Source organism: Lissotriton helveticus, chromosome 1_1 (assembly GCF_964261635.1).
Source record: "Lissotriton helveticus chromosome 1_1, aLisHel1.1, whole genome shotgun sequence".
In the NCBI taxonomy this organism is placed as follows: Eukaryota; Metazoa; Chordata; class Amphibia; order Caudata; family Salamandridae; genus Lissotriton; species Lissotriton helveticus.
In genome coordinates this window covers 1,075,680,114-1,075,704,434 of record NC_136057.1, presented here as the reverse complement: position 1 = coordinate 1,075,704,434, position 24,321 = coordinate 1,075,680,114, and the positions used below count along the sequence as shown (strand labels likewise).

At 41.7% G+C, this 24,321-nt stretch overlaps 1 protein-coding gene across 1 annotated transcript in view; it reads left to right on the top strand.

The window, feature by feature from the left end:
• Positions 1 to 874: 874 nt before the first annotated feature.
• The window catches only part of LOC144821103 (uncharacterized), a 551,585-nt gene continuing 528,138 nt past the window's right edge, over positions 875 to 24,321 (top strand). Inside the window, exon 1 of the transcript XR_013608229.1 lies at positions 875 to 972. The gene's annotated coding sequence lies outside the window, so the exon portion shown is untranslated. The remainder of the gene's footprint in view (positions 973 to 24,321) is intronic.

Sequence of the window (24,321 nt, the reverse complement as noted above, 5' to 3'; positions counted from 1 at the left end):
CCCTACAAGATTATAAGTTGGCCGCTGAAGTGATATAAAGTTCCCTGGGAGTCCATTTAATGAACCGGCACACTTCCAGTATTTAAGGAGAAACTCAGTTAAGTGCTGCACATGGACGAGATGGATTTGCCATGGCGTTTGATGTTGAGTCAAGGAAGAGGGACCCTCCTGCTGTTATTTCCCTTGCGGTGTACATATTTTGAGTAATTAGTCGTATTACTTGTAGACCAGTTTCCTTGCTGTGGTACAGCATGTTGATCTTTGATTTAGGTACGGCTATTTTGCAGACTATAGCTGGTTTATATTACCTTGCTTGTAGGAAGCACCCAATAGATGGGCTTATATTTAACACGCTTGTTTGAAGCAGCCAATACACTACAGTAAACCCTTCAGGGGCTCTCCACTGATCTCACATAGCAGTTATGTGGGCATTTGCCTTGTCTCCATACACTAGACGGCGGTCCAAGTAGACCTGAGAGTTTCATGATGCATTTGTACCACAGATATGTGCTCTTGGGGGCTCTAAGTTAAACATAGGCAGCTGGTTTTCCTCTGCTATAACTTATGAATTACATGTTATTGATGTACTATTTTGGGACGGCAAGTAACTGTGCAACACAGCACAGTTACATTAATATTCATGCTCTGTATTGTCTTGATTTATCTCCATGGGTTCATTGCATAGCCGTTAATGTTAAGACACTATACTACAGTTTATAAACGACTATCTTACCTTCTCTATGAACACTTGAGGAGCACTTAGAGGTAGACTGCTGTTTACAGCAGTCCACAATTGTTGAGAATTAGATTACTATTATCTGTCATTAAGATGCTTTTCTTTCTCTCTTTCTCCTTCTGGTATGCCTTGCAGTCAGCAACATCTTTGAGGTCTGGATATTTTTCCTTTTGGAAACTGGCACAATAACTTCCCATATTATGAAGTCTTCGAATAACAGATTCCATTCCTCGCTGGTAGGTATATATATGAACATTTTGTTTTCGTACTTATTCTTTGCTTGGTGTTGCGCATCTGTGATGTATAACACAGGTCACTATATATATATTGATTATACCCACTGTGTGACTTCACTGGCAATCTTCTATTATCTTGTGGTTACTCCATGCATGGGACATGGTTTCGCCCTCTGGTGAAGGACTTTCTGTCAGGTGGTTTTCCCCTTTTTAAACTTTTTGGGTTATTTGATATGATTGAAATTGGTGGTGCGACTCAGAAGGGTTTTGCATTATGTTTTAGCAAATCGCCTGGCAACAGAGTGGGACTTATGGACATGTGGCATTCCTGATGAAGGCATTTCACGTTGTAACGGACGTTGATAACATTGCAATACGCCACATTAAATAAGAATTAGATAAATAGAACTGCACTGTGTTAAAAAAAAGTATGAGACTCTGACAATAAATACAGCCAATGTGCAACGTGTATTAAATTCATACATAAAGTTATATACAGAGCTATTGAGAAAGTGCAAAGACCAGTTTTGTTAGTAACATGTGAACGCGTTCATGTAGAAAAATGATGGGATGGAAGGATGAATGAGTATGAGTTGTGTGTGTTCGAAGATGAGTCATTATGTTTTTAATATAAAAACAACATTTCTGCTTTCTTCGAGACCTGTGTGTTGAAACATTCAGGATGTACTGCCTCATTATTATGCATAAATGCTTTGTATACAAAAGGTATTAAATGTGTTCATATTCTTGTTTAGAAAAATAAAGACTATAAAGGAATATAAAATTACTCTAAACCATAAATGCTCATATAATAGATATGTTCTTTGAGATGTACCACCAGAATTTGAATTGAAAGGTTGACAGAGTTTGTTGTTTCTATTGATAGGCGAGGTCCTCTCTCTAGAGACCTCTGTGCTTGGCTTTTCGTCATGCAGACTTGCACAGCAGGCTCAGAAGTGTAGGGCATTTTACAGCAGCACCCAAAGCCCGTTGCACACTAGACATGCAAAGGACATGAGAGGCAGGCTTGCAGGAAAGAGGGATGACACACAAAAAGCCCTTTTTCATGGCTTGAGGGTGTGTGCAGCTACCTCATTGATGCCAGGTCTGGTTCACGGTCTAAATTCATTATAATGAATATTTTAATACAATACACCCCTAAACAGAAAATAATTTCTAATGAAAAAGAAAATTCATTGCCATGCTCAAATCACCTAATATAGAAAATCAACAAATACAGAAATGTAAATGGAAAAATAAAACATGAGAAATGATTAATCATTTTAACCATCATACTTAATTAAAATATTAATTTCTGAACATCATTACAAAAATATATAAATTAAGCTCTTATTTGTGTAGTTAAATACCTTCCTCTTGCCGCATTGTAAAATCCTGCCTCAATGTCGGTACTATTAAATATTGGTATTATAGTTTTATCCTTTTACTCAATTAGTTTGCTATTTCTCATTAAATTAAAAAACATATTTAAAATAAAAAATCTATAACATATGCTGAGCATTATGTAATTTGTATGGCTAAATATCTGAAATTACTAGCTTACATAGAAATACCTTCTCTGTAACAGTGTTTTAGCAAATGTATCAAAGATGTGATTAAGTCAAGAACGGCATTATTTGAAGTCATCCTAGAGAAGTACAAAGGCAGCCATCCTAACAAACCTATGATGTATGATTTAATTTCTAACTAACATTCAATTTAATTACATTATACTTCGAACTTTTAGAGAATGGTGTAATTAAATGTGTTTGGATATTTGAAGTATACATTAAAAGGTGAAATACAGAATTTAAACTTATGCCATTGGTTGTAGTCTAAAATTAGAAGAAATCGAACGTCTTATTAAAAAACAAAAATTTAATCACTAGCACTTGGTAGAGTACCCTTTCCTACAGTTTCAACCAGTTACGTTCTTGTGTGTTTCACAAAATCTATGTGTTTTTTAAATACTCCATTTTGGAATCTGTGTCGTGTGTTTGCAGTGCTCTATGTTACTAGTAGTCCACCCTTTCAAGATGGGTGGTTTGACCGAATAGTATGAAGACTGATGTTTCATGATGGCTCTATTGACTTTAATAAATCACATTTAGGTTGCAATTTTAACTAATACTATGGTTCAGAGAGTTAGTAACATATGTGAAAAAACAAATTGACAATGTGTATCTGTGCTGACAAAGAATGCAAGTATAACCTGTTTAACTTGTTTTAATTTTTATCAGCATCTGTGCTTGAACTTTTGTCCATATAGGTCATAAGTAGAACATATTTCCTAGATTTGAAAAGTATGTGATATACTGAGTGCCAGAATGTATTGTGCTCGCTGTTTTAAACTGCATTTATTCTGCCCAATGTTTTTGCAAATATCTATACTGGGAACACTTCTATTCCTTGGTCAAGTTCTCGTTACAGACCTTAATAGCAAAGACCACATTGAATACCAAACCTAATGTACTTCTTTTTTAAGTTCAAGAAAATTTTATTTGATAATAATAAGAGAGAAAACCCGGTGTCAAAACAAAGTACAATGTGATATCAAGGCAAAGACTCTGAGCAGAAACCTAATGTACTTCTTATTTGCATTTCAAAACCGTATTTGTGCACAGTGATTACTTTTCTTTGTGCAGCTGTAGGAAATTGTCTCTTTTTTCATGATCACCCCCATTGTTGTTTTGTGCTGGGGCTGCTGTTTGACTCTGTGGACTGCGACTCTGCTAAGCAGGCTCCAGTTCATGAACACTGACTCCCAAAATAGGTAGACACTGACTGTACTCCTAATTAGCATATTTAACTCGCCAGTAATTCCCTCACATATGGTACAAAGTGTACTGGGTGTGTAAGTTGAATGTCAATAGTGGAGTGCAGCACACATTGCACCGCCTCCAACGTGATAGTCCGTAACATGCCTGTAGGCCTCCTACTGTAGCATACCTGTGTGGTTTCAGAATTGACATTTCAACCAGTCAAAATAACTTCTTTTGAGAAGCTTAAACCATCCTTTTAAATATCAGTAAATGAGTAGGCCTCAAAGTCAAATAAGACAGGGTGCATGATATATATATAATATTTCACTGAAAGCCTCAGTCATGGATTGAAGCTGGTTGTTTCCTGCTGTGACATAACAGTAGGTGGCAAAAATGGTTGTGACAACAGCACCAGGAGAGCAAACTTCCGCTTTGTTCGGCCGCCTTGGCCAGATGTCAAGTACACAAAAGCACAGTGGCGCAATGCCAGTTGAAAGTCTTTACTTCCTTATTCCTACTCTTTGGGGTCTGTCTCAATGGACCCAAACGAGGCAGTGAAAGGGGCTGCACCAGCTTCTTTCTCTCCTGTCAACATGGGTCACTACATCCCTAGTGCTGATAGAAGAAACAACACTGCAATGTGAGAGCCGTTGTCAGTAAAAAGCTAGCTCTTTTGGTAAGGTAGGTGAAGGGTGATTGTTTTTTGATTTTTTATTATTTGGAGGGCAGGCCATAGTATGTATGTCCCCTATTACTCCTCCGCCCCTGTATATATGTTGGAAATAGGGTTTGGAGCCTTCCAGGGTCCGATCCCCTCAGCTTCTAACAATCTAAAGTCATATTTTAATTGCCTGAAGAATAATTTCTGGGTGACTTTGTGGGTAGCAGATTGTAGGTTCCTAGTTGGCTTACAGTAAAATACACCTATGACACATGTGACACATATTTGCATTCGCGGTGGATAATCTAGAAAATCATTAGACTGGACAAATATATTTTCTGAAAATGCATACAACCTACATTAAAGTAATATATACATCCAAATTACCATAAAAACTGATAGATGTGTACATAGCAATGAGATTACAAACACCTGATAAATCTGAATCAACTTTTCACTAGCAATCTCTAAATAAACACTTTTCTACTCAAAAAGAAAGACATCTTTTTCAGCATTGCTTTTGGTAGACTTCAAAAGTAAAGTACCAACATGAAAATGTGTAGCTAGAAGCTCAATGTCAGTCTTGTCGATTTTCTGAAAACTATCAGAGACACATCTAAATTCATGGAAACCAACACATCGTGTGTCTTCTTGCAGAAAACAGAGAGAGACAAGAACATCTCTCTGAATTCATTATCCAGACAGACACTGTGGTCTACTGAATAAAATAACCCTTCAACAGTATTTCCAATCACAGCACAATTAACTGAATTGGTAACGGGTCGACTGGATAGAGAATCTGTCCATATAATTCACAGTATTCCATCTTGCGAGTCTTATAAATATACTGAGACTGAATATTCTCGCAAACCTTACCCCTATGTGTTGCTAGCATTTTTGTATAAATATAATACAAATATCAAGCAACTCTGTTTAAAATAAGTAGAATTTATATTTGCACAACTCATGTTTTATTCTTTGGTGATAAAATTAAAGGTATTCTTTAGAATTCCTTACAGTAAGTAGCCACAATTAGCTACAAAATACAAATATGCAAGACCGTATATATTGTTTTCAATGTTTTGGATACATGAAGTGCTTAAAGCAACAGAAACCCATAGGACCAAATTAGCAGTTACCTGTATTTACCCATAGTTTCTTTTTTAATTGGTAATAGGACATGTAGGATTGCTACATGTCCAGTATTTTTACAACACAAGCTTAAATGCTGGTATGATTTCCTGCTGGAAAACGGCAATCGTGGGCAATTACCATGGCAAGCAGGTTGCCATAACTCCAGTTTCCTTGGAATTTCCCGATTTATGGGGGTTCAAATATCAAAGTATACTCGCATCCCTAGTATTAGTACATTCTGCTACAGTTTTCTTTCGGTTAGGGTTAGTTGTTTTGTTCTATTAGAAAGGGATGCTTTTCTAGAACATATGGGATTTTCATGCATTTCTTAAATGCAGATAGCCACAATGCCATGAGCAGGCATTCACAAGTTTCAACATACCCATTGTCAAGCATGTGCCCATTATTTTTGAGCCTGCATGATTTGTTTCACAGTCTAGCACTGTTGCTGTGCTTGCAGTTAAAAATCTGCATTCCATGCCAAACAAAGCAAAGGGCAGATGAATGTTGCGCTGTTATCCATTGGCTCTCTAGAGCCAAGTGAGAATCGTGACATATACTTGATTATATGAGCATTATAATGTCTTCACACCGAAATCGCAGTGACAGTGCACTAACACATACAAGCCCCATACAGCTTAGATAATGGCATTAAATATATATCTGTAACCCATCACAAATGCATTTCAGGAGGTGGAACTTTGTGTCTGTAAATGCAGAAAGGGACATTTTGTTATTGGCAAGATTGTATATTCATGATAGCGTGATATCTTGGTTTTCAGTTTATTTAGTTAAGTGGGATGAATCATCATCAAAATATGGCCTATAACATCGTGCTTTACAACGGATGTAATATAATCTGTTGAACTATCAGGGTGAGTGAATCCACTTATCTTCTTTACCATACACACAGCCCCTCTACAATTGAGACGGTTGTTTATTCTGGTCCTGAAGAAAGCCTCCCGACCCAAAGACTGAAACATGTCGACCGCCTTTTCACAAGGTGCAGTAGAGCCATAATTATCCAGATAACCACGCCAAGCCTTTTTTAACCTTATCCATCCTCTGTGGAAATAAAGGTAATTTACACAGGAGAGAGGATATTTTAATATTTTATTCATCTTTTTTGCACACTTCCCATCTCCCAACTGTCACATACCAGACAGTCTCCCTTCTGGTGGAGGATGATTAAGACCTAGAGCACACTTAGGCGCGGAAGCCCAATGAAGAATCATCCCACTTTAATAAATAAGTGGAGAACCAAGATATACCGCTGTCCTGAAAGTGTTGCTGAGGGTCTTCATCGTAATTTTTCCAAGAGATTCTTGATAGACGAACCCTGTGATTCATTCATTTTGATTATTTACCAACCTATGCAGGGAGCTGAATCTCTGCTTCTCTCTCCCTCTCCCTGATTTAAAAAAAAATGTATAAGCAGCACACAGCTGTGGGAGCACTTTGCAGATAGTTCACAACAGGAGACACTATCCCGTTTCTGCAAGTGAATCTTTCTAACACAACACTTGAAAGAAGATCGAGTGCTTGAATTTAACTTCACTTCAAAATAGACTTTAAAATCAAGGATTGAGTTACACTGACAACAAATTAATGCCACTCTCTCGGGCCTTTCGCTACTCCAGAACACAGAACTCACCAAACAGTTGCTCAAATCAATGATTGGGACTCTCTAATCAATGACAAATAGGAACAAATAAAACCTGTTATAAAAGGACTGATTATGACCGATACCTTCACACAAATGCTGCTCCAAAGGGTTTATGTGTCTATAATGCTCCACAAATCTTCCTGCAAGACATTACATTAAAAAAGACTGGGCGGCCATCTCGTAGAAATGCACAAGGGACTTCCTAGTCCTCATTATAAAAACTGCAACAAGATTAGGAGAGGCGTTAACCATCAAGATTCAAATCAGCGATGCAATATTGAAAACTTCTGTACAAATATCTGTCTACAAAAAAGATTGGACGAAATCAATAAAGAAATGAATGAAGCAAAATAATTCATTGCCCAAAACTAAATTCAAAAGCTTTGTAAAGATCTATAGCGGTTCTCACAAGAGAAGATGTATCCATACATCAAGGATGACTATATACCACCAACAAACAGCAGTGACAATGACTCCACAGGAGGAAGTAAATCAGACAACTCAGACCGGAGTAGTGGGGAAGGTGACCAACACCATCAACGCGGAAGAGGATGAGGCAGGAGATGCACCAGGGGACGACACCCCAATTGCAGAATGGCACAATTTGAAGAAAAAACGCATCCCTTATTCCAACCATATGCAACTCAATATACAGGATGGATCAATCCCTTTCTACAAGGTCCCCACAACAATTTTTCAACTCACAGGCCTGCTTTTTTAGGAAGAGTCCAGAACCCCTCACGCCAGAAGAAAAAAGGAGCAAGATGGGAGAACGGAGAACAATAAGTCCTAACCAGGAGTATGTCCAAAGATCCGGTCCGACAAGGAATAGGCCACATGATTTATTAATCTTTAATCTGACGGACATCAATCTGACAGAAAATCAACTCAAACTCCTGAACAAAGGATTGTGCTTTGTCCCTACACAACCCGTGGACAAAGAAAAGTTCCACTGTGAAATTGCTGGATTTTGCAGCAAAAAGTCAAGGCATTCTTTCAGAACACAATAGAAACACCACAAGAAGAAGATACTGATCTCTCAAGAAAATCCACTTTTTTTCCTCCCTACACCTTCATTCCAGTAAAGATCCTGGCCTTTGAGCAAGCCTTTTTTCAAAGAAATTGAGTGCATGAACACCACAAACAAACCTTTTGTCAACATAACAAAGAAAGAAGGTCTAGCACTGGACCAACTTAAGAATGACAACAATCTAATCATAAAACCAGCAGACAAAGGGGGAGACATAATGCTACTAACACCAGTAAATTATAATCAACAATGGACCGTCTGGCCGATGACAAATTCTACAGAATTCTACCTACAGACTCCACCACAAGACTAAAAACCATCATCAATATAATGGTGGAAGAAGCCAACATAAATTCATGGATTTCTAAGAAAGAGTCAGAATTTTTACGAGCAAAAGACCCAAGAACACTAACAGCCTGATTCATGAAGCAAAATTGCGCCCGCAATCGCTGCGAAAATGCAATTGCGGGCGCAATGTCCGTAATCGGCATTCAACATGAAGTCGCAAACACATAATACCGAAATCACAATAATATTCGCAGAATCCCGGTAGGAGAGCATTAGCGAATCGGAAAATGCGAAAAACCACGGATCCTGCGAAATAAATTGCGAATTCGCTATACAATCGCAATCGGTATTCATCAAAATTCTCAAATAGCGAAAAACCCAAAAATCGCAGTTTGCGCGGCGCAAATTAAGGACAACTCAAAGCAGGTGGTAACCATAAAAGCCATTCAAATTTTTTTTTTTTTAAACTGTTGGCCAATCAGTAACAGGTTCAGGCCTGACCAATCACACATAAGGACAATCAGCAGCAGCATTAGGAGTTCCACAATGCCAGGAATGTACATGGTGGTCAGGCGGCAAAGGCTACAGCGAGCAGCACGGAGGAGAGGCCGGATCCAGGACAGGATATTCCGCCAGCGGGTCACCTTGCTGGGCCAAACCAGAGAGCAGATATATGCTAAATACAGGCTGAATGGGGAAATGATAATCCAGCTGATACATGACCTTGACCCCCTGATGCAGCACCCAACAAGGCGTACCAATGCGGTGCCTACACATGTGCAGGTATTGTGTAGCCTGCACCTCCTGGCCTCCGGGAGCTTCCAGGGGATAGTAGCGGTTGCTGGGGGGATATCCCAGCCCACCATGTCACGCTGCCTCAAGACTTTTGTTGACGCTATGCTTACCCAGCTACACCGACACATCATTTTTCCCACCAGCCAACAGGATTTGGACTTGACCAAGCTACAATTCTACAATGTAGCCCATTTTCCACATGTACTCGGATGCATAGACTGTACCCACATCGCCATCTGCCCACCAGCTGCCACGGAGTATATGTTCCGCAATGGCAAGTCCTACCACTCCCTCAACATACAGATGGTCTGCAATGCCAAGACATACATCACTGACATTGTGGCCCAGTACCCAGGGAGTACCCATGACTCCTACATTTTCCGGCACAGCGGCCTCCACACACGACTGGCCAGGGGAGACTTTGGGGAAGGACACCTACTTGGTAAGTACACTTTGTCGACAATGTCACATTGCTATGAAGTAGCAGCGCAGCACAGGCACTCACCCTCTGCTCCTCTCATTCAGGTGACAGTGGCTACGCCCTCCGTGATTACCTCCTCACCCCATACCTCAACCCTGCTACACCCCAGCAACGGCGCTACAATGTTGCACACATTCGGACAAGGAATTGCATAGAAAGGACATTTGGGCTGCTCAAGAGCAGGTTCCGCATACTGCACAAGACCGGTGGGGCCATGTATTACAGTCCTGCAGTGTGCTGCCGCATTGTGGCTGTCTGCGCAATTCTACATAACATTGCAACCAAGGGCCGGATACCTGTCGACATCTCTGGCAGTGAATCTGAAGGGGACGACCGGCCACCTGCACATGCGCGCCATGCACGCGGGGAGAATCCAGCTGAAGGCCACAGACGTCGCAACCACATCACACTGAACAGTTTCTAATGCACCCTCTTCCCTCACCCCACAAATCACAAATGCATGCAAAAAGTAATAATGACACAACGCCAATGTGTGCTGCTAAAATAAATATTATTGTTTCATTCACAATAATGGTACCACTTTAAATGTTGTCATTGCTAACAGTATTTCAGCATACTGCTGTGTGACAGGACAGGACAGGCTTATACTCAGCCTGTGCCTGTAAGAGTCATATGAAGTCATGTGCTCCTCCTGCGCGTACCACCCAAGCGCCTCTGTGGCTCATCCTCATCCAAGGCACGTGCAGCTGCTGTGGGCCTGGTGATGCACCTGCGTGCCCCTACGTGTGAGGCAGAGTGGCTGCTCACACTCGATGTCCCCTCACTGGCATCATCACCCCTAACAGTGGCAGGTAGAGCAGGAGGGTGTAGTGCTATCACGGCACTGGTCAGGAGCTCAAGGACCCTGGCCACATCCTCGCAGCACTGGATGAGCTGCTGCTGCTGCGCAAGGGACCGCCGCGACAACTGTGATGTGGCATTGCCTATGATATAATTTGACCTGGTGTAGGCGGTCAGCCGGGTCAATAGCTGACGGTGGCGGCGGCGTGCTGCAGTGCGCTGCGATGTATTTGCAGCAGTGCTGGCCTCCATGGCTGCAGTCATGCGGGCCATACCCTCCCCGACACCTGCCATGGCTGCAGTCATGCTGGCCATTCCCTCCCCCACACCTTCCATGGCTGCCGTCATGCGGTCCATCCGGTCCCCCACCCCGGCAACATTGCGCCCAATGTTGTACAGCTGTAGCTGTATGGCACCTTGCTGGCGTGCTTGCAGCTGATGTATACGGAGCATGCGTCTTTCCACGCTCACTCTCACAAGCTCCTGTCCATTCCCCCTCCTGCTGATAGGTGCATTGGTCTGCAGGCGAGGCCTGCCACGCATGCTCTGCTGGCCTGACACAGTGGGTGGCCGCTGTGTTGCCGCTGTCGCAGGCCCTGATGTTGAAGCACCAGCTGCTGGTGGTGTCACGGCAGGCGTTGTTGGTGCCGCAGGGGCTGGAGGCACCCTGGTAGTGGACCTGGCTGCGGGAGTAGTTGCTGCGCCAGACGCAGGAGGCACACTGGTGGTGGACCTGGCTGCGGGAGTAGTTGCTGCGCCAGACGCAGGAGGCACACTGGTGGTGGACTTGGCTGCGGGAGTAGTTGCTGGGGCAGGGGCTGGTGGCTGTGTATGTGGCGGCACCTCCTCCTCATCCTGTGCCTCCTCATCTATTTGCAGCCTCTCGCTGTCGCTGCTGTCTGCACCACCTGTGAGGGGAAGTGGACGTTCATTAGTTGCATGTATCTGTCACACGTGCAGTTGCTACATGCAGGCTGGGTGACATTCCCTGACTGGCTATGGCTTTGCGTACTTTGGAACCTGTCTGGCTGCATTGTGGTACATCTACATTGTGCCCACACTACATGTCCCACAATGCTTCAGGGCATTACCTGATGTGGAACGATGGCATGACTATGGAACAATATGGGAGGCTAATTGGTCATGGACATTCATAGGGGACAGGGTCGCAGTCGCATGCCACTTACCTTGGTTGTCTTGGGTGGGGCGGGATGAGTCCAGATGAGTCACTCCGATGACCGCCTCTGTCTCCAGGGTGTTCTCTACTTGGTCCTCCATGGGGGTGTTTGGAGGGACTGTAGGTCCTCCCCCTCCAGTGCCCGATGACTCTCCAAGGCGCTCAGCCACCTTCTCTTTGGCACGACCTCGGAGGTCGTACCAGCGTTTTTTGAGTTCGTCCAGCGACCTATCAGCCACACCCACGGAGTTCACCGTGGACGCTATACCCTGCCAGATCCTGCATTTTTCCTGTTCCGCCACCCTCCTAGAGTCCTTCCCAAACAGTTTTGAGTGGTTGGCCACCACCCCTTCTATTAAATTCTCCAGCTCCTGCTCGGAGAATTTTAACTTTCTCTTCCGCCCTGTGGTGTTGCTGGGCCCAGGAACTGCATCCTCAGACATTGCTGCACTGTACTTTTTGAGTTGTATCAAAACAGAATTGCAGGAGCTCTCCCAGTTGCTGACTCGAGGTCTGCCTCACTGTGGTGAATGGGGGTGGGCCCTGGATGCTTCCTGGTTGTGATGTCATCGCTGTGCTCGACATGCGACTTCCCGTTTTCCCGATCTCGCGCTATTTGCTGTCCCGCTATTGACGAACTCGCTATTAGAGAATTCGCAATTCCGACACGGATGTAGCCGGTAATTGCGTATTTTATGCGATTTTCGATACTCGCGAGTCGCAACCGGTATTTGCGGCCGCGTGCGAATCGCTTTTCTTTCTCTAAAATAATCATGAATATCGTTTTGCGTGTCCTTGATAGAGAGTCGCTATTAATCGCAATTAGGGCCACGCAAAACGTCCCGTTGATGAATCAGGCTGTAAATTTTTACTCATTACCGAAAATGCACAAAAATAGTACCCCACTTCCTGGATGCCCAATTGTTTCAGGGATCAACTCAACCTTAGAAACACTGTCACAATTTACAGACTCCTTTCTCAGACCCATTGTACAGAAGACACCTACCTATCTCAAGGACACTGAGACCTTCTGAACCAACTTAAAGATATTAATTATGACCTCAAAACACAACTATTAGTTGGCTTAGATGTCATAAGCCTCTACACCAGCCTTCCCCAAGACGTTACACTGAGAATTGAAGAGATTTTTTTCAAACAAAATTGAACTTTTCACATTCCCAGACATTTTGTCGTTGAATGCTGTTGCCTCACCCTTACAGTACATTTTTTTAATTATGAAAGCACCCTATATTTTCAAACTCACAGGATGCCTATGGGTAGGACTTTTGCCCCAAGTCTGGCAGGGCTATACGTCAGCACTTTTGAAGAAAAAATTGTCCCTAACAATCTCAACTCTCACAGATTCAAGATTCTATTCTGGAGAAAGTACATAGACAATGTCATTATGATCTGGAAAGGAACAAATGAGAGCTTAGCAGAATTCCATTCTTGGCTCAACCAATGTGATGAGTTTTTGAAATTCACTTACAGAGCCAACCGTACGACATTGGGCATCTTGGCTATCACCATCTTTGCAGAAGAGGATAGTCTAAAAACTAAAGCCTACTACAAACCAAAAGCAAAAAACAGTCTATTATCTTTCAATAGTTTTCATCCTCGTCCTCTGAGAGAAAACCTCCCCTTTAGTCAATTTCTCCATTTAAAGAGGAATTGAAGCGAAAAGGACTACAAACAACAAGCACAAGTCCTCAGCATGAAACTAATAGACAGAGGCTATCCAGAGAAAATAATATCTAAATGTCAAAAAAGAGCTTCCAATCAGAATTGAGACAGCCTTTTAGAGACTGTCACAAAAAATCAGGATGAAGGTGTCCTCACCTGGGTAACCACACTCAATAACTGCACCAATCGAATGAAACAAGTTGTTAACAAAAACTGTGCATGCTCAATTCAAGTATTCTCCAGTGGCCCAAACCAAGATACGCCAACAGGAGATTCTGACTTATTAGTCCATGCTAGTACCACCACAAAAAGAGAAACTAAGAGAAACCGTACTTTCCACCTGGGGCTTGACCCCTATCACAGGCTACTATCCCCGCGGTTAGTGGTCAGTCTGTCATCTCACTCAACCCACTAATACATCACAACTTACCAGAGATTTGAAATGGTCTTTTAGATGACATACAAACTGCAACTCAAACCACGCAACAACATGATCACATGCCCCTGTGATTTAAAGTACATTGGTATGACTTGTCGCAAAGTGAAACAATAAATCAGGGAGCAGCGCAGCAATATTGATGCAAAAGATCAACCACCAAGATGAGCAGCCACTATATAACTGAACATCACTCAATAAACGACCTACGTTAAGTCATCCTAGAGATCCTGTTCAAGAGAATGCAGAATGCATCATGTTCGAGAAAGAACAGAGATGGGTGTACCACTTAGGGACATTTGACCAGGGATTGAACTGCACTATTCCCTGGTCCTCGTTTCAGAAATGAGCATATATCAAACAATTTCCACATATCTGAACATTGCAGCTCATTAAAGGTGAATAAATCTCGACTTTACTCCTAGACAATATCGTTATCCACTTCATATAACCCGATGAAAATAGGATCTTACCTATTACATCTTCAACTATTCTGGAAAACTATGTTACCCATAAGGCAGTATGATAGGCCTTTCTTTCCCTACGGGATTTACTGGCTACAGCCCATTAAAATGCCCTGTTTCGCCAGAATACACACAGTTGTCAGGTCATCCCCTATGACAGGTCTCTCCCCTCTCACCTTTTTAACATAGATCGAGAAAACACTAATTTCAGTGTACATTTTTTATTGGACATTAGGAGGCGGACAGAGCCTTTCCATGTCACATCGTAATCAGGCCCAAAATGTGCAGTTTAAAGTTGATCTGCCAGTCTGGGACCCCCAAACCTTTTGTTAGAAGCAAAACATAGGTGTGAACAGCTAACAAGGGTAAGGTTATAGGGGATGTTACAGTTATAGTTGCGCAGGTGGTAGAGAAATGTCATCCATACACATTTGCAAACCAACCTGTATATTGAGTTTTTCAGAGTCATGACTTGTCAGCATTACAATACATCCTTGAGTGCAAAGGGATTCTCAAGAAATGTTTAATCAGGTGCCTAGACTCTGTCTTATCACAAAAATCAACAACATAAACACACTTTAAAATTTCACTGTTTTCCAGAGGCATGCACCAAGTGCTGTTCTTCTATAGGAGCTGATGGGTGTCTACTAAGACTCGGTAAGATTAACTGCTCCTTGTATTATAATGAGCTCTTTTACCTCAAAAAAAGATTATGTTCTAAGCAGCATACCAACTATAATTTATTATCGTTTTTTCCTTCATATTTGTAGGTTGTATTTGCCTTAACTTCCCAATTTCTCTTTTGAAGCTTGTCCAGTTCAGTAAACTGGTCACTGCCTGATACTACCTGCTTCAGTCCTCTGCTTATTTCCTGTTCTCCTTCCCAGCTTCTAGGTACTGTGTAGTATATATTAACGCCTCTGCCTGAATTCCCTTGTCCACTGTAGAAAGCAAGCTGCTCATTAGCCTATTTCCGATCTTAGCTGGATTCCTGACAAATAGCAATATTTAATTATTAATGTAAACTCATAGACAGCCACAGAGATTGAGAGTTGTGAGACCTAATCCTTTCTAGGAGCTCTCACTCATTTGGACCCAACCAAACATCCCACGTGCAACAGCAAATCTAAATATATCCATAGGAATTTAAAAACTGAGGATACTGTGTCATATAAAATTACAGCAAAAATGCTTAATAGCATTGTTGATATCCGAATCAACCCACTGGCCCTTTGCATGATTCCCAAAAAATGCTCTGTTAAAAGAAACCCTTAACCCTTTGAAATAAGACACCCTTGCTGAGTTAGATAAAATATGTGAAGCACTCACATGTTTTGTCGTATGGTTCTTACTATTCCAATAAGATTTGCATAAACCTCAAAACTATGTGGGTCTGAGTCTGGGCACACCATCAGGATATGTTGACCTATGTCCTGGTTAGCTCACAGAGCACCATCTGGACCTCTGACCTGAAAAGGTACCAGATGCTATATGCATCCTCAGAAGATGACAGCCCTGACTCTCCAAGGAAATCGTGGAAACAGATCTACACTTTCGTTGTTATCTCAGGCATGCCCAAAGAGAGACATATGAAATACTCATATTGGTGTTTCAAACATTTATTGAAGCAATTGGAATCTTGTGTAAAATTAATGCACTTCAATGATTAATGGAATGGAGCAAACCAATGTTACCAGCGTCAAAAAGAATGAATAGTTCAACCATTGTGCAATCGCGCTGATTATCTGAATACATACAATGGTGCTCCTACTTAGCACTTCCCATACTAAAAAGCATAGGGTGTGTGAGTCAGCCAGAATACCTTAGAGTGGTCTAACTTCTCATTTACCTGCAGGCATGTGTCATCTGACAGCCAGCCTTAGTCTGGGCCATGCCACCGTACTTCTCGGGATGGTAATGGGATTCAGCTGTGGCTAGAAATCCAGCATGGGGTGACCTCGACAATTCCATCAAAATGCTCCTCTGTCTAAACAAGGCCGTAGTGCAGCTTACATAATAAACTTGACCCATTCTCCCTACGCCGGAGTTCTGGTCTGATTGTCATTGTTAATTCTACCTGCCTAGAGCTGTCACCGACAGACAACAACAAACAAAAACAATTTGCTCAGTGAACTTAGTCCTTGTACAGAATGTACCAAGGCATGATAAGGTGACTATGAAGAAATGCAAATGTAAGGAAACAATTTTCTGAGAACCCAATTCCATATGCAAATGTTTGTTGAAAGTCATTGTTTAAAAAGTTGTAAAGTTTAAATGTGAACATGTAAAATGGAGGTGTTTGCACCTGGGGCATACGTAATCTCACAACAATGTTATTCTGAAATTAAGCTGCCACACTTAAGTGCATGAACAGTCTATTCCTTCTTACATTAACTATGTCTTTGAGTGATACCTAAAAAAGGAGCTATGTTCCATTAATTTAAAGAATTTCATCTTCTAGTACCCACCTTTCCTGGAGTTATTATCAAACACCCACACCATTTTTGCACTCTAACACATCACCTGTGTTTATTACCTTGACCAGAAGTAAGAAACAATTATGCTAATATGAAAATATTAAAAACAAGCTGAATTCATACAGTAGTTCCCATTGACATTTAGTGCACCATGGCCACTAGTCAATGAGCAGTTTTGCCTAATGCAACACACTGTCTACTGTTGCTCCCCCTGACTCACTTAATTATTCATTCCACTGTTCCCTTAGTTGATAGGCTAAGTGTAATGGATAACTTTGCTTTTGGGAAATTTAGGCCAGCTTGTGTTATACAGATTCTGCTATGGATGCTGAACCGTCCGACTGAAGTAACAGAAGACTGCCTACCCCACTGCCATTAAGATATAGGTTGATATGAAGTGCTTCAGTACGTCAATGCTTGCACTTCACTTGTTGACTGGTTGACTTTTTATTGTTTTATTCTATGGTGATCCTGAACCTCATATTTGTCTTATAGAGAAATTGTTTTCCAGACAAATTTATATTGACAATAATTCTCACAGAGCACATATATAAAACAACTATCCCCCACCATATCTGCTAATGGGGATGAATTCTATAAATTATCAGTGAAGCTGCAAAATCACCAGACACAACTTGACTTTCCGATAATATTTTCAGCATAAAGCAGAGAAATATATAGAACCTCTGTATACTCTGTAGGAAGTAAATGAAGAAAATTCTTCATGTTCTGTTAAACATGGTGCAAAGCAGTTTCATTACGTATTCTTGCATTGATTTGCCAACTTGGGAGTAGAAAAATGACAGATGTTATTCATTACATGTAAGAAAAGAGTTTGGTAAATCTTTACTTAGTCTTTAGTTGGCCTATAAGTTCTACTTCTCTTCTCAATAACAAAGAATTAAGTAAAACAAATTCAGAGGTACAAGAATGCTAGTGTTAGACAGGTCAATCTTGAGATGGACTTCCCCTAAACTTTTTGCCTTACTCCTCCAGTTTTGCGGATCTTGTTTTTGTGTTTGTGTTGGGACTCTGTGCACTCTAGCACTGCTGACTAGTGCTAAAGGGCATGTGTTCCCATCCCTAAAACATGGTCAAATTGACTTACACCGAATTGGCCCATTTAATTTATTAGTTAGTCCCTAGTAAAGTGGTACTACCTATAGCTAGGGCCTGTAAATTAAATGTGACTGGTAGACCTGCAGTACTTATTGTGCCACCCACTTAAGTAACCGTTTAAACATATCTGAAATCTGCCTTTGCATCCTATGTGTGCAGCTTTAAACAACCATTTCGACCTGGCAAAATAAACCTTTTGCCAGGCCTGAACCTTCCTTTTTAATACGTATAAGTCACAGCTAGGTTATGATCTAAACAGTGCATAGGCAGAGTATGGAGTATTGAAAAAGTTGGATATGTATTTTTAACTTTCACAAGTCCTGGTAGGGAAAAACTCTTAACATTGTTTTTCACCACTGCAAGGCCTACCTCTCCCACAGGATTACATTTATTAAGTGATAACTTTCAATATGGAGTATGTAGGAATGTCAAGTTTGGTGTCTAAAGAATTGTAATTTAAAACTCGCTTTAATGATAAAGTTGGATTCAGAAAATGCCACTTTAAAAAAGTTGGCATTTTCTTGTCCCACCATTTGGTCTTTATGAATTGCTAACATACAGTGAGACAAAAGGGCAATAGCTGTTGGCAGGATGGGTCATCTCTGTCAGGGTTGGGGGTGGTCACCTCCCACACTTGCACATCACAAAAACTCAGTTTCAGTACATTCACAAAGCCTTTCACACTAGTCTTATGTGATCCGAGGCAGAGTGGGGCTGGCAGGGTGGGCGTAGGCTCCAGACATTTCAGGGGTGGAAACCTCTAGAAACAACTCCTACTTCAAACCTGGCACCAAGCATGAAGAGTGTTCCTCATACCCAACTCTTCAGTACACATCTGGACCTGTGGAAGACTCAGAAGAAGGACTGTTGTGCGACTCGGCTTCAGCAAAGACTTCTACTCTGATGCCCTGCTGCCTTAGTAAGAAGGATTGTACCTGCATCTTAAACCCAGTATTAACAGAGTGGCTCCAAGGGCCAGTTGGCTGGCCTCTCAATCGGAGCCTTAAAGACGGAAAAGGCTCCAACCACCTTGCATCCAACACCTGGACTCTGTCCAGCATGTGCCCTGCCCCCAAGTGGTGCCACCCCAGTCCTGGAACCTTGGACGTAGGCCTGAACGTGCTCTGGCTGCCCAGCTGTTGTATTTTGGACAGGTACGGTGCAGCACAACACATCTTCTTGCAGCTCTGCATTGTACTCAGCACTGCGTAACGCATCCCAGATGCAGGACAGCAAAACTGTTCAGAACCGCCGCTGTGCGATGCCTGTGCGACACCTGTGCGACATCTCCTCGATGCAAGACCTCGCAACGCAGACCCGCAGCTCTCCAGAATTGGCACTGCGCAATGCATCTTCTTATTTTTTTAAAATATATATTTCTTTGAGCAAGGTAAGAAGCTGCTAATATAGAAAGTATCATTCATACATTATTCATGAATCAACTCTATGTCAAGTACGACCATATCGAAATTAATTCATCATACTGTCCCAAAATAGACGACTATGTTAAATAGTTTCCTAAAGAGCAGCATCAAAACCATTTTAAGTGTTTAAGTTCAATTATAAAAACATATACTGTAGCATTGATCAAAAAGCATTCTATCCCAAAATACAATCTTATTTTTTAACCTGCAACAGTATTACAACTATAGAATGGCATTACTATAATTTTGCAGGAATATACAGCACTAAGCCTTCGGCTCGTGCCTATAAGTTTGTGGCCTTTAACAACTGGTATAGCCCTCGGCAATGGACCATACGGCAAAATTAACCCTGTATTATTAATTAGAATTTGTAATGTTATTACAAATCTGTACTCTTACTGTGAGATTGAACCAGTCTCGAACATCGAAACTCCCACAAAATTGTTCACTTATAGTTACCCTCCCCTCTGCCTTCCGTCTTCATACAACATCACTTCTGTCTCTATCATACTTTTAAATTCTCATCTTAGTGCTTCCACAAACTTTCATTATTTTATATATTGCTTTACATTATATACATGGATATGTGCCCACATGCACATTATGTTATACGTCTCATCTCTGATCACAACTTGCCACGTTTTAAATAACTTAAGATAGTTAGACCTTGTGGGAAGCACTACACAAATATCAGTGCAATACACATTGATGCCAGATAACTGAACAACATTTGAAAAGGTTCAACTTCATTTACTCTTGTGCCTACATTATGGAAATTGAAAATAATCTTTTGCCTTGACTCGAGTGGATGAGATAATGCACAAAATATAGCGCACCCTTACGAGCGTCTACCAATGGGGATGTAATGAATTGTGGGCTAAGATGGTTTCTTAGCCATATGTTCAGACATTCATTGAGGCTGGATCACCAGGAACAGAGTTTCCTCCTTGTTTAACACACTTGAGGGCGTACATGTGAGCAGCAAGGTCTAAGAACCTCCCAGTGATGACAGGCTTCGACGTGCCTCAAACTCAGCCCCATGCTGGCATGCTAGAGCCAAACATGTTGCCTTAATGATGAAAAAACTGACCCTGAAGGTCTAGATGAAGAAATAGTATTGATTGTTCACGCTATGTCAGAGAAGGGAAACCTGCAATATTTTCTTGGGCAATAGGGGAACAGAAGAATTCTTTTTGAAGGATCAAGGGCGGGAATGGTTCAGACACTTGCAATGTGAGCAGTTGTTTAAGGAAAACGGAATTCGAGATGAAAGGAAAACAATGACGGTTGAGGTGAAAGAGACAAAAGTGTGAATCCTAATGAAGGGATTATAACAGAGGGACAGCATAGTAAATCCGTTGCTAGAGTCAAGAAAGGCAGAAAGTATCAGAAGGAGAGAAGACAAAGTACTGAAAAATGAGAATTAGATTGAGGGTTTTGCACAAATGTTACCAGGATCAAAAACAAATACTTAATATATTCTGAATGATCGCAAAGGAAATACCTTAAAACTGAGTTTTGTCTTGGAAGAGTGTGTGCACAAAAAATGTAGAAATGGTGATATTTTTTGGGGAGGCAGGTTGATGGGTCTCAGTGAAGTTTACTGGAGAACCCTTCATTTGAACAGTTTGGGTCTGAAAATTTTGCTACGTTCTAACCACCCAGTGGTACCTTGTTTTCTTATGCCCAACAGTCTGCAAAATGAGGGACTGTGAACGTTTTGGCAAACACAAGGAGATGATGGACAGAGCACTGAAACTTTTCAGACACTCACCCCCAGTCACAGATCTGGGTTGAATCCATCATCATTCTTTAGCTCAATTCGCCACCTCAGTTCAGACCCAGCTTTATTCAAATCAGTCTTGACCCTGTGCCTCATGGGAACAGTCCAGCCCGAACTGCGAAGCCAGGTCTTCCCTGAACCGGAAACAAGCATCCTGGTACAGGTTTCTGGGTAACACCCTTCAGCCACGCAAGCTTGAATCCAGTGGCAAAATGAGCAGTGGACCCAGGTCTGGGCATACCCTGCTAACTTAGGGCGAACAAAGCAAACACAAGGAGATGATGGACGGAGCGCTGAAACTTTTCAGACACTCACACCCAGTGTGAAAGTTTTGGCATTGTCCTGGAATATTTCGTTATTTTCTTTGATTTTCTCCCTTAACTTGAGGGGTAGCTATGTCAAACTGTCGAATGCTTGTACCATGTATGCAGATGTTTGGAGTATATTCATTCATCTTTGTAGTAGCTGCTTTGTCTTGCATTATCATTTTGTCACAAAACTAAGAACAGGGCTACACACAGTGATTTTCTTGTCTGAAGGTCACCCACGGCCCGTGGAGGCAGTTTCGGTGAGGCAGAGAGGCGTGGCGGGGAGGGGCAGGGTGGGGGGTGCTAAAAACCTGAGTATGGATAATTGAAGGTAAGTAAACAATGTAATAAATAAAACGAATTTCGTAGCGCACCCTGCATCACATTTTGCGATGCAGGGCGCACTACGAAAGTGGGCCCCGCCTCTCCGCCCCACCAAAACTCCCTTCACGGGCCGTGGCTGCTGAAGGTACCAGGTGCTTCCCAAATGTTCAAGCTAGTTTTCCTGTTTTTTAAAGCATTCACCTGCCAAGCTAGATAGACCTATGTGCATGACTTCTTCAATGATTTGAGTCCCGATAAATACATATGTTTAAAGTTTGACAAAAATGACTTACAAATGAAATTTGAAAATGTGAGTTTCAATTTGTATGCTCGCTATAAGGTAATTGACAAAAAACACGATATGTTGAATACAGATTAGTGCAAAAGCCTATATCAGCTTGTATCATGCTCATTATAGAGAGAGAGAGAGAGAGAGAGAGAGAGAGAGAGATCTATAACTATTTAACAGATGAATTGAGGGATGGACAGAGATCATAGTATTTAAAAATGTCATTTATTAGGTATGCAGTATTTAGTTAGTTCTAAGATATGACTAGTTCTAATTTGGAATATATAGTGTTCTGCATTTTGAAAGAAACATGTTTGACTGAAATTTTGTCTGTGACTTCAACTGCTCTTCAGTATGTGTAAATAGGAAGAAAAATGGTTCTTCGTGATTATGGATAAAAAAACTCTTTACAAATAGAAGTTTCTGATGGAAGCACATGAGCGCGGTTGTAAGACCTGAAATTCCATGTGGGAACATAAAATTTGAGTTTCTCCTGGAGAATTCTGGGGCCACGTTTGGGTATGGCTCTATGTGCATAACACAGGAGCTTAAATGTGGCCCTTTGGCACATGGGCAGCCAGCTGATGCCGAGCTGTATTTGTTATTTTTTTACAGACCAGCTTGGCAGCTGCATTCTGAATTACCTGCAGTCGAAAGACTAGGTAATCTGCCATGCCAACATAGAGCGCATTCCTGTAATCCAGTTTACTGGTCAATAAGGCCTGGGTGATGGTTTTACTACGGTTCAAAGGCATCCATAAGACAAGTCTCCTTAGTAACTTTAGCATGGCAAAACATTTCCCACACATAAGTCGAACTTGATCTTGCATGGTTAATGCCCTGTCCTCCAGGATACCCAGATTTTTTACAACCAGTTTGGGCTTGGGAGCAGATCCTAGTGACCTGGGGCCACCAGGTTGCATCATAAACTAGGTGAGCTCACCAGAAAATCAGTATCTCAGACTTCTCTGCATTTAGCTTCAGACAGATGATCAAGTTGCTCCTTGTGTCCTCTTACCTTTTTTCAATGGCTATCATTAGCTGCGAGTCGTCCGTGTAGGAACAGATATTAAAGCCCCATTTCTTGCCAATCTTGGCCAAAGAAGAAACATAAGCATTGAAGAGGGTGGGACTCTTGGAGGATCCTTGGGGTATCCCATAGTTGATTGTTCTTTGGTTAGAGGAAAAAGAGCCCATTTGTACTCTTTGAGTTCTATAACATAGAGAGGAACTGAACCATTGAGGAGCTTTGGAGTGTAGTCCCTTTTCATGTAAAATGCTCAGCAGGAGCCAGAGAGATATGGTATCGAAAGCCGCCGGCAGGTTCAAAAGGATCAGGGCAGCGGCTTTGCCCTGGTCCACCAGGAGTCAGATATTATCTAATTCCGCTAGTAAGGTAGCCTCCATGCTGTTCAATGAATATAGTTTCATGTTATGTTAAGTCCACAAGAATAGCTCATTCCTACAGTTTGTACGGTCACAAACCAATTTCAGAGTCCGCGCTAAATTGTCATTAAACAGAGTTAAAGTTGTTGGACGACATTGTACTGATCTGCTTTTGTATTGTTTAGAAATAAGACATTTTTGATAGTGGCTGGCAAGACTGAATTAGAGTAGTGAGTAGGTCCTGTAATTGATCTGTGTTAAGCATTCTGCACATAGGTGCGTGTGCAAAAGAACATTGTACTTTGTTTTGTTCTGCTGGGGTATACAATAGTCCACTGCTCAGCTTCAAGAGATTGCTATGTACCGGGTCAGTTTTGCTCATTATGTGAGATTAATGCCATATGCTGTGTATGTGGGTATGGTGGGTTTACATTAACTTCCTCAGAGTTTCATATATGTAGATTGGTGAGAGGATTTAGAAGCCCCTAGAACTTAAATTAATCTACACATGTTTAACCTGCTACATCAATTAGAGCTGTGTTGTGCAAATGATAGTACCAGCAATTATGTCTAATGTGTACTTGTATTGGAGTACGATATGCAAGTTTAGCGCTATTGAAATGGTTGTTGACATGAAAAACACTTTGACAACAAGATGGCTTGATGCTACGTTGTCCACAGGATAGCACCAGGAGTTGTGCCTAAAGTGGACTCTTGGAATGATTAAACTGTTTAGCCTGCAAATATATGATGGATGTAAGGCTGCCCTGTGGGAGATGAGAAATGGGGTGAGGTAATGCAATCGTCACAATTACTTTCATGACTGATTCGGCTCGACCTCAACAAACACCTGTATGTTTT